Consider the following 11,613-nt stretch of genomic DNA (forward strand, 5'->3'; position numbering starts at 1 on the left):
TCTCACTGAAGCATTAAACCAGCATTGAATCCTCAATAAGACCAGTATAGGGAATACCACTTCCTGAATCGATCTCTCACCATCCCATGGACATGATTTATGAATGAAGATAATGAGGCATCTAAGTGTACACTGCTATTATCCTTTAATTGATTCACATTCAAAGTACTCACATGAATCGGCACAATGGGCTTGTGCGGACCGTACACGCCAAAAACAGTAGCTGTCGGGAGCCGTGCTGGTGGGTCGCTGCTCGTCCGTCCAGGTCTCCTCCCCCTATACGCGTGGCGTCTTACTTCCTCCTGAATCGATCTCACTGAAGCATTAAACCAGCATTGAATCCTCAATAAGACCAGTATAGGGGTCCCTACTGCGGAAGTCGTGTCGCGAAAGCGTAAGACGCCACGCGTATAGGGGGAGGAGACCTGGACCGACGAGCAGCGACCCTCCAGCATGGCTCCCGACAGCTACTGTTTTGGCGTGTATGGTCCGCACAAGCCCATTGTGCCGATTCATGTGAGTGCAATTCTACTTGGGAAGGTAGTGTTGTGGTTGGGATTTGAACCAGCAATTCTTTCGTTGCTAGGCGAAAATGCTAACCACTGCACCAGCTTGTTCAATCAAGCTTTGGCAATACACCCTGGAAGCTGATTGGTTAATATGCACAGCTGCACCAGATTCTGTGAGGACCAGTTTTAGTAAATCTCCCCCAGTAAAACAGATTTCAGGAAAGCTGTAGGTTTAACTTCATATTACTGTTCTTCTTTTTGGGTCCAACAGATCATTGGGTGTGTTTATTATAGCAGACCACAAAGCAGTGATGATTATTGAAGTGCAGTAGTATTTGGCAAAGACACAATGCATTCTGCATTATTACAAAAAAAACTGTAAAAACTGCACTAAGACTAAAATCCTATACACGTTGTTTTAGGCAGCAACTCTCCTGTGAGATATAAACAAAGTCCCAATCCACTGTAAACCTGACAGAGTTAGACTAATTCCACAAGTAATAATGTGATCGATATTCTTAGTCCATATCATCACCATCCACCACCTCAAAGTGTGTGATTCTTAAAATTAACCACCACCACCACCACCACCACCACCACAGATTAAGCGCTTGCTTACCAGCTCGCACAGACCTCCTATCACAGAAGGACAGTGACGCTTGGGGCTATTTCCCCAGCCAGGGGGCCCTTTAGTGTCATCTGAAGATCTGCTACATGGCTGGCAACATTCATCTGCTGCTTAGATTACCATCAGATTTGTTGAGAATCAGTATAATTGTATGCCTTGAGGATCTTCTGATGACAATAAAAGGCCCCGGCTGGGTATATAGCCACAAGCATCACTGACTTTCTGTGATTGGAGGTCTGTGCGAGCTGGTAAGCAAGCACTTTATCTATGGTGGTGGCTGTTCATTTAAAGGATCACACACTTCTAGGTGGCGGATGGTGGTAATATGGACTAAAATGTCTATCACTTTATTACTTGTGGACTTTATCGGATCACGCTCTGATTTGGTGCATGCAGATATATCACATAATTAGCGCAACTCTGTAAAGGTTTACATTCTGCATTATTGAATGAGTGTGCATAAGAGTGCAATTGGAGGGCCAAAGCAATTCGGGCAACAGCCATTAGTTTAACCAAACTGTGGTGGTTTGAACTATCTGGTTACATAAATGGTAGTCTTTTTGTCCAGTTTTGTAGCTCATGGGCCAATAAAAAAATAAAGAACACTGACAAGCAAAAATTGTTTCCTACAGCCTCCTAAACTATATATGCAAATTTTGCCCCTAATGATTGTTTTTAGTTTAATCTTTGTATTTTGGTTGAGACCTAAGTCACTTTATTGGACATGGAAATGGGGCTCTGCCTAATTAGCTTTTCATGGCAACTTTGTATCCCCAGAAAAGAAAGCTGTAGCAGCCTACAGCATGTGTAAAAAGAGTCAAAAGTTCTATTATAATATAATATAATATAATCTATCATTTGCAATTTTTAATTAAAGGTTCCTAACCTAAATGGCTGTCTTACGTGTGGTCTTTAATGCTCCTGAAACCAAATACCATACACAAATATACAAAGACCTAAAGAAGATTATGTTGTCTGCTTCTGGAATGTCCCATACAATTGCAGTCTCAAACAGTTTAACCTAGATTCATTTTCAGGCTAGTTTTTAGTCTACTTTTTACTTGAAGTAATATCTCATACTTGTACCCCATAAATTATTAATTGCTCCCCTAACTGATTAATTTACAAATTAAGGTCATATGCATCTGGATAGAAGTTCAGGAGCTTGTCCAGGGGGTAGTGATTAATGGCATATTTTTTTGAATGGTCTAGAGTTGTGCACAGGGCTCTGTCCTAGGACCAGTTCTGTTTAACTTGTTCATAAAGGATATAGAGGTTGAATACATAGTTCTATATCAGTATTTGCGGATGATATAAAGCTAAGCAAGGCAATAACTTCACAATAAGATATAACAACTCTACAAGAAGACCTAGATATAATGGAGGAGTGGGAGACTAAATGCAGATAAGGTTTAATATTGAAAATGGTAAAGCTAAAAATATGCTTGCAAGTTACTTGCTAGGAGGAGAACCTCTTGGGGAATTGAGGATGGAAAAGTATCTAAGGATTCCAGTAGTTCACATGTTCAGTAATCACATGCAATTCCAAGCTGCAGCAAGCAAGGCTAGTAGTCTATTATCATTTATTAAAAAGAGTATTTATTCCAGAGTTAAACCTATAATTCTACTATTTTACAAAACTCTGATTTGGCCAGTTGCTGTCCAGTTTTGGCCACCAATCCTCAGGAAGGATGTACAGAGAAGGGCAACAAAGGTAATAAGGAGGCTGGAGGACATCAGTTATGATGAACAACTACAAACATTAAACTTATTCTCCCTGTAGAAGAGAAGCCTAAGAGGGGATATAATCACAATATACAAATATTAAAATGGTGACTCCAGCATTGGGAGGAAACTTTTTAAACTAAGGTCTCTTAAGATGACACACTGCCACACAATAAATCTTGATGAGAAGCAGTTCAATCTTATACCAAGTATTGTTTTTTTTTTTACTGTTAGAGTGATAAAGATGTGGAACTACCTTCAACATAATGTACAGGGATATTGGAAATGGTAGTGACACCTTCACACACACACACACACACACACACACACACACACACACACACACACACACACACACACACACACACACACACACACACACACACACACACACACACACACACACACACACACACACACACACACACACACACACACACACACACACACACACGTGGGCTGGTGTCTTTATTCAGCTCATTATCTCATTGTATATGCAGGTTTATTAATTAAGGCAATGAGAAATTTGGTAAGGAGGAGCTAAGTGCACTAACTCATTCAGTTAGGAGATCTTTTTCCTAAATAAATATTTTATTGAAAAGTTATTGTCAAGATGGGCATGCCAGTGGACAAGATGGCTCCTCTGGGCATACTTCTGTGCATCTTCACAGTCTAATCCACATTCCTTCTCATAGACATAGGAATTGGGCACATACTAATACTTATGCACATGAGAACAGGTCGGCCTGTTCTTGTGCACCCGTGACAGATAGAGGCACCAAATGGGCTATTTAAACTGAGCCAGTGCCCAGGTTCAGTGCTGCTTTGTCTTCAGCCTTCTGTTTACTGAGAACCTGTGATCCTGTATCCTGTTTCCAGTTACTGACCTGGCTCATCTGAATACTCCCTGAACTCTGCCTTTACTGACCTCAGCTTGCCTTCTGACCACTGCTTCTGCCTGCTCCATTTGATACTGTTGCACAGATTGGCTCCTGACCCACCTTGCATCTTGACCACGCTCTTGCATGTGCCCTTGTACCTGATCTGTCTTGCCAGTTTATGACCTGGCTTGCCTTACTCTGCTATTCCTTCTACTGTCACCAGGACCTACTTGTCTACCGGCTGTGCCTGACTACACACTGTGGGCTACCAGTATATGCCTTGCTTGTCTGCTATTGCCAATACCATCCAGCTTTGGTCTACTGCTCTGCAGCTGACACCCTGCCTGCCTGCCTGCTTCATTGAAGACCTCTGGCGACTACCCTGCCTGGCGAGGACACCTGCTCTGCTAGCAAGACTTATAGGCATGCCTGTGCCTTCTGTTTACACTATCAGGGGCCCCCAAGTCAGAAGTGTAAGAGAGGCCTTCCTCTTCATACTAGGCTCTGCTACCAGGTATGTGATAGTTATACATTATAGACATAGAAAAAGTTTATACCATTGTAGATTTGTCAAGCTCAAAACTTTGAATAAAGAGCAAGTTGTATCATTAGTATATAGCAATAGTATAGAACACAAACCCTCAAAGGCTTAGCATTAGGAGTAAAGTAAGCTATAGACCAATGAGTCTTGGAGACGTGGTTAGCTTGAGTGCCATCTTGCTACTTGGTGGCAAACAGAACTAAATAAACAACATTAATTGAAACATTACCAGAGAAAATGTAATGTTATCGTGAATAACGTAAAGAGACTATTGCCTTCAGTTACCTAAGCTCAAGAGTCAAGAGAGGGTTTTATTTGGTTGCTGTGAGAGATATGAACTATAAACAAATATGTATACAGCGCTATATAAAATCAAATAAAGTGACAATGTGCATCATATAAATCAATAAACTCGCTTAAAGTGCAATATATATTCCTCTTAGGTGCAATATATAATGTCCATAAAATGCATTCAAAGTAAAGTGCATAAGAGTCCACTAAAATATAAATATAACCGTGGGTTAAAATTCAATAAGGTGCTTGATAGATGTTTCATATAAAAGTGCAAGTGACACCACCACCGTTTAACACCAGATGGCCTCTCACCTCACTGAAGCATTAAATCAGCATTGAATCCTCAATAAGACCAGTATAGGGAATGCCACTTCCTGAATCGATCTCACTGAAGCATTAAACCAGCATTGAATCCTCAATAAGACCAGTATAGGGAATACCACTTCCTGAAACGATCTCTCACCATCCCATGGACATGATATGTGAATAAAGATAATGAGGCATCTAAGTGTACACTGCTATTATCCTTTAATTGATTCACATTCAAAGTAGAATTGCACTCACATGAATCGGCACAATGGGCTTGTGTGGACCGTACACGCCAAAAACAGTAGCTGTCGGGAGCCGTGCTGGTGGGTCGCTGCTCGTCCGTCCAGGTCTCCTCCCCCTATACGCGTGGCGTCTTACTTCCTCCTGAATCGATCTCACTGAAGCATTAAACCAGCATTGAATCCTCAATAAGACCAGTATAGGGGTCCCTACTGAGGAAGTCGTGTCGCGAAAGCATAAGACGCCACACGTATAGGGGGAGGAGACCTGGACGGACGAGCAGTGACCCACCAGCATGGCTCCCGACAGCTACTGTTTTTGGCGTGTACGGTCCGCACAAGCCCATTGTGCCGATTCATGTGAGTGCAATTTTACTTTGAATGTGAATCAATTAAAGGATAATAGCAGTGTACACTTAGATGCCTCATTATCTTTATTCACATATCATGTCCATGGGATGGTGAGAGATCGATTCAGGAAGTGGTATTTCCTATAATGGTCTTATTGAGGATTCAATGCTGGTTTAATGCTTCAGTGAGATCGATTCAGGAAGTGGCATTCACTATACTGGTCTTATTGAGGATTCAATGCTGATTTAATGCTTCAGTGAGGTGAGAGGCCATCTGGTGGCTAAACGGTGGTGGTGTCACTTGCACTTTTATATGAAACATCTATCAAACACCTTATTGAATTTTAACTCACGGTTATATTTATATTTTAGTGGACTCTTATGCACTTTACTTTGAATGCACTTTATGGACATTATATATTGCACCTAAGAGGAATATATATTGCACTTTAAGCGAGTTTATTGATTTATATGATGCACATTGTCACTTTATTTGATTTTATATAGCGCTGTATACATATTTGTTTATAGTTCATTTCTCCCGTTAGTGAAGGAGGTTTTATATAGCTGCTGTATTTTCTTTTATGTATCCCGAATTATTGGGTCTTAACACTACACCACTTTATATTTAATTACGCTGATTTACCTTTTTGCACAATGCTGTGAGAGATACATCACCAACCATTGTTCTTTGAAGATTTCCTCTAAGTAGGTGTATTCTAAAAGGAACACATATTTTGGAATTCAAAAGTATGTTTCCTATGATTGGGATTTAATAAAACAGTGAGTCCTTACTAAATGTAACTACACCAACTAAATGTGCAAATACACCAAGCAAGGACATTTGCTAGGTGCTAACTCACATGCAATCTTAGCTTCAGCAATAATCCTGGCAGGCTTTCCTACCACAAAGCTAAATCCACTAACTTTATTATCTACTCTAAGATGTTGTTGCTCACAAAGTGTTCGCAGTTTGGCAAGATCCTTACAGAAAGCAAAGAATTGGTGCCTTTAAGATATATGCATTTTCAGAGCAGTAGATGTAGTCACACAGACACATGTCGATGTCTACTTGAGTGTAGTCCAGCAACCTAGATGTTTTGCAGACCCTACCGTGGCCTGTTCTGCAGGTTTACCCTTACCTTACTCTAAAATATGGGAAAATGCTTATCTCTGATGCAACATTAATGCATGAAATTACTTCTAATCCCTTTCTTAACCTTTGGTCCTGCTTTAATGGGCAGATCTCAGATACATTATTTTAAACAGAGTCTGTTCAGAGGGCTGTCTGAGATTTGACAGATTAGAGTCAACATTTATTATACAAATACTTACAAGACCTACCATTAAATACAAAGTAACATTGCTATGTGGACGATTCAATAAAAGGACAGTAGTTTAATCTGTTTACAGAAATGCAAACGCCTGCTTTACAACTTTTTAGACACTAAGATGAATCAAAGTTAGCCACTGACACTGGTGAAGATTGTTTTCTGTTCCATCAGAAGCTTAAACTATGCCCTTTTCCCAGGATTGCTATTTACAAAAGCGCCATGCAAGCCTGGGAGAGTCCTTCAAGTTTATGTAAATGATTAAATAAATTTACAGACGCTTTTCAAAATTAACAACATGCATATTTTATACAACAATTTACTTCAAGGACAGAAATAAGAAGAATGTGTGTAGATGCACAGCGGCAAATGAACAGTAAGTGGCTGCAATAATTAAAATAGAAAATCAGGAGTTGCAAAAAGGACAATAACAAATTTAGAAAGAAAGAGTGGTCTGGAATGTTCAAAGTGATAAAATGTAGACAGGTCTATTTTGTGGACATCCCCATTAATCCATGTTAGATTCTTCTTTCAATAACAAAGGGCTGCTTTTTACATCCAAGTTCTCTTGCTCTCACTCTTCCATCTTATATTTGGTCTTTTCCTCCAATATGCTAGCATACTTAGCAACGTCTATTAATCAGTGAACAATTTTCTTGGGAAGTGTGAGCTACTTAGGGCGCCAAGCTCCATTCTGTCACATCATTAATTTTCCTAATATATGCCATTCAGTCTGTATAAACCTTTCTTTGAGTGTATTGAGGAAGGTTGGAGCGTGACTCCTTTTTTTTCCCCCTCTCTCACAACTTTCAACATCTTTAATTGAAGGAACATAGTGGTCGGTTCAGTTCACTGAAAAACACCACTTGTCAGAGTCTTCTGCAACAAATTCAAATGATGAATAGCAAATGTTGAAATACCATGACAGAGACCTCTTAACGAGGGCTGGTAATCTGTCATGGTGGTTTGAAACTGAAGCCAGCTAATGTCTCCTTTTACTAAAACCTGATGGTTTTACAAGAACCATGAATGATTGTTTTCACCTTTTTTTGCAAATTTTACCCAAAATGTCATGGTTTTTAAGTTTATTTGCAAAGCTGGCTTGTGTTGCCCCAGCTTCTTGGGTTCTTGTCCAGGACTGTTTAGGAGGAATAACTTAGCAGTAGGAATGGCAAGGGAAGAAAATGAGAATTTTCTGAACATAAGTGTAGCAGGTTTTCCAGGCATTGGGCCTGATGTGGGTCTGCCATTGTTACCGGTGACACCTTCAGCCCATTTAAGCTGAATACCCAAAGTGTGAGATTGGAGACAATGACCATTCCGGCATCTTTGGTTTGTTTTGTTTATTTGATAATGGGGATGGGAGAAGGGAATGAGTGGGATACTCCTCAGGCTCAACTAGGTAAAACTGGGACACTGTAGAAAAATGCCTGTTAGCGCTGTCTTGATGCCAGCTGGATGCCGACCAATGCTTACTGACGCTTGAAAACTGCTGTCTTGCTGAACTATGCTAGAACTTGACTTTTAACACCACTGGTTAACTCAAAAGATCCTGGACTGTACTAAGACTTGACTCTTGACACTCTTTTTAGCTCAAAATTCCTGTGAACAACTCCCTCCAGCCCTTCACTGACTGAGGTAGCTCCTTGTAACTGCTGGTGCTACTGCAACTCTTAACTCTTCAGGGCCCAACCACTGGTGCCCTCTTTACACTTCAGGGTCCTCTCACAAGGCACCCCCTCTGACACTTCATGGTCCTCTCACTAGGCACCCCCTCTGACACTTCAGGGTCCTCTCACTAGGCACCCCTTCTGACACTCCAGGGTCCTCTCACTAGGCACCCCCTCTGACACTTCAGGGTCCTCTCACTAGGCACCCCCTCTGACACTTCAGGGTCCTCTCACTAGGCACCCCCTTTTTACCGCTAGCTAGCTCCTGGATCCCTTGGACCATTACCAGAGTGGACCCCTCTTGCTAGGCAGACCCCCAGGGGCAGTTTACAGTACTCACGAACTTGGAATGCTTTCCTGAAACTGGACCCCTCTACTCCACTGGTCCTCGGCACACTGGATCCTCTCTGCAGCTCAGCTCAGCCCAGCTCTCTGTCCCCTTGGGCAAGCCGCCTGGGACACCCGATCCTTCTGACAGGAGGAGAGACAGCCGTACTCTCCCTCCTGGGACTCCCCGCCAAAAACGCGGCGTCATGCTCTCCCTTCAAACTTATACCCACTCCCAGAATCCTGTGTGGCAGAATCTGCCTTTCTGGGGTAGATACAAGCCTAAATGTGCCACTGATTGGGTTTCCTCCACTGCCCAATGAGAACCCTCTCATGGAGCCAGTGGGGAGCCAGTGGGGAGACTCCCCATTCTCAATAGCAACACCTGGGAGACATGACAGCCAGCTGAAAATCATGGCCCTGCTATTAGGCAGCCAAGGCCCACTATACTTTTGCCTAGCAACTACTTTGTAGGGTGCTACATCAGTAACTGTTAAATGGAAATTGAATCTGCAACAGATACTGTTCAATAAAAGGATCCATGGATGTTGACAAATAAGGTTTATATATGAAAAGTGTGCAATTTTTTTGTTGCGCATAAGAAACAAGAGCATGCCACAGCTTTCATAGCCACAGCAGGCTAAGAGGGCTGTACTTTCTGGACGAATTAAGGTATTATTTACACATTACAAGAGCATAGATCCACATGTGTGAGAATTATCATTAGTGATAACACACCACAAGTCATAAAACAACGCTCTTCCTGTAGTTCCACTTTAATCATGAACCAAGCCTCAAACTTGCATCTAAAATTAAACTCAGTTCTATCTTTAGTCCTGTACCTGGCTCAAACCTGAAGCTATCCCTAACCCTTGCCACAAAAAATAACTCATTAGTAACAATCAACGTTTACAGGGCCAAAAAAACTAAAAAGAAAAAGGGTAGTTAGAAACAGTAAATAATTTAAGTTAGCAAAGAAGAATGTAAGACTATCTAGATAATTAGATATGCGTTTCAGGTGCATAGAAGAAGATGTAATCTGGATAAATAGGGCTGGTGTCCCAGAGGGCATATTACACATCTAATGATTTTGTGGATTTCGTGGTTGCCATGTGATATAGGCACTTTACATCAGGAATTATGTCACACCTATATGACTCACCGCAACAGTAAATGCAATAAATCTGCTCTGTTAGGTCAATGAAGCATAAAACAGATGGAATGTGAAAATAAATCTATTTGAACAGTGATTTTACTTGGGCATGTGCATTCTAAATAGTTCTGTCTAAAGTTGTTTGAACCTTAGAAGCAGAAAAGGATAATAGTAGTCGTCAGGCAGGCTGTACAGACACATTAAATGTCAGTTCAGCTTTAACTGCGGAGCCACAACCAAATTCGCCCATGCCATCACATTTATCTATGATATATTCATAATGTGGAGTCAGCCATCCGTCATAAATTTTCAAGATAACTTCACATTAACCTAAGCAGGGTTTCTTATACTTTTTAATCCAAGGACATAAATGAGAAAAACTGTTACCATACCATACTGGGATCCAAGAAGAGTCCTACCAACGTCAGCAAAGCCCAAGACATCACCATTTCTTTAAGTTTTAGTTAAGCGAAATTCTTCATTACATTTTCTTATGGGCAATTTTAACTTCTGCCAGGGACAACTTTGTCTGTATACTATCCCTCTCCCACCCCTGCCTTGCATGGTCCTTCATATGGGTCTGTGCTGACGATTTGGGTCCTGGCCTATAGTTTAAGAAACTCTGAACAATAGGAACAAAGAAAAATAAGTGCACGCTGCTTGCCTTGAAGAAAACCTTTTCAATGGATTTTAACACTGTATGAACATATTTGCTTATAGTGGTTGTAAAGGCTAAATATTTTTTTACCCTAATGTCTCCCCTGCATTAAGGTAAAAAAACTTCCCCCCAGAAAATGTGGTTCTTTACTTTACAAAAGCCTACCAAAAGGAGGGGCCTTCTCCTCTTGTACAGTTGTCCCTGGAACAGATGTTCCCAGGGAAATATTTATTCTCACCTTTTTCTCCGGGGGACAACCTTACGTTTTTCAATTACGCATCTCTTTATGTTTTAGTGACAATGGTCACAAGTATAAATACCTGCAGAGACACAAACCACAATAAAACTTTGGATCTAAGCCTTCCCCACTCCATTGAAAACTGGATATAAATGTTTTGCCTGTACATACGCTTTAAGCACTTTAAGGCCGGAAGGATTTGCCCCCTTAATGACCAGGCCCTATTTTGCGATTCGGCACTGCGTTACTTTAACGGACAATTACGTGGTCGTGTACCCAAATAAAATTGATGTCCTTTTTTCCCACAAATAGAGCTTTCTTTTGGTGGTATTTGATCACCTGTGTGATTTTTATTTTTTGCGCTATAAACAAAAAACAATTTTGAAAAAAAAAAAAACAATATTTTTCTCATTCTGCTATATGAGATTCTCAAAAAAAAAAAAAAAAAAAAAAATTAAAATTCTATTTTTTTTAACATTTTAGGCCAATTTGTTTTCTGCTACAGATTTGTGGCAAAAAAAATTGCAATAAGCGTATTTTGATTGGTTTGCGCAAAAGTTATTGCGTCTACTAACTACAGGAAAGATTTATGTGATTTTTATTGTTTTTTTTTTTTTTTTACTAGTAATGGCGGCGGTCTGTAAATTTTTGCGGGACTGTGACATTGCGGCGGACAGATCGGACCCCTAACTGACATTTTTGACACTTTTGGAGGTACCAGTGACATTACTACAGTAATCAGTGCTAAAAATATGCACTG

Source organism: Pelophylax lessonae (genome assembly GCF_965119305.1).
Source record: "Pelophylax lessonae genome assembly, chromosome: 3".
NCBI classification, from domain to species: domain Eukaryota; kingdom Metazoa; phylum Chordata; class Amphibia; order Anura; family Ranidae; genus Pelophylax; species Pelophylax lessonae.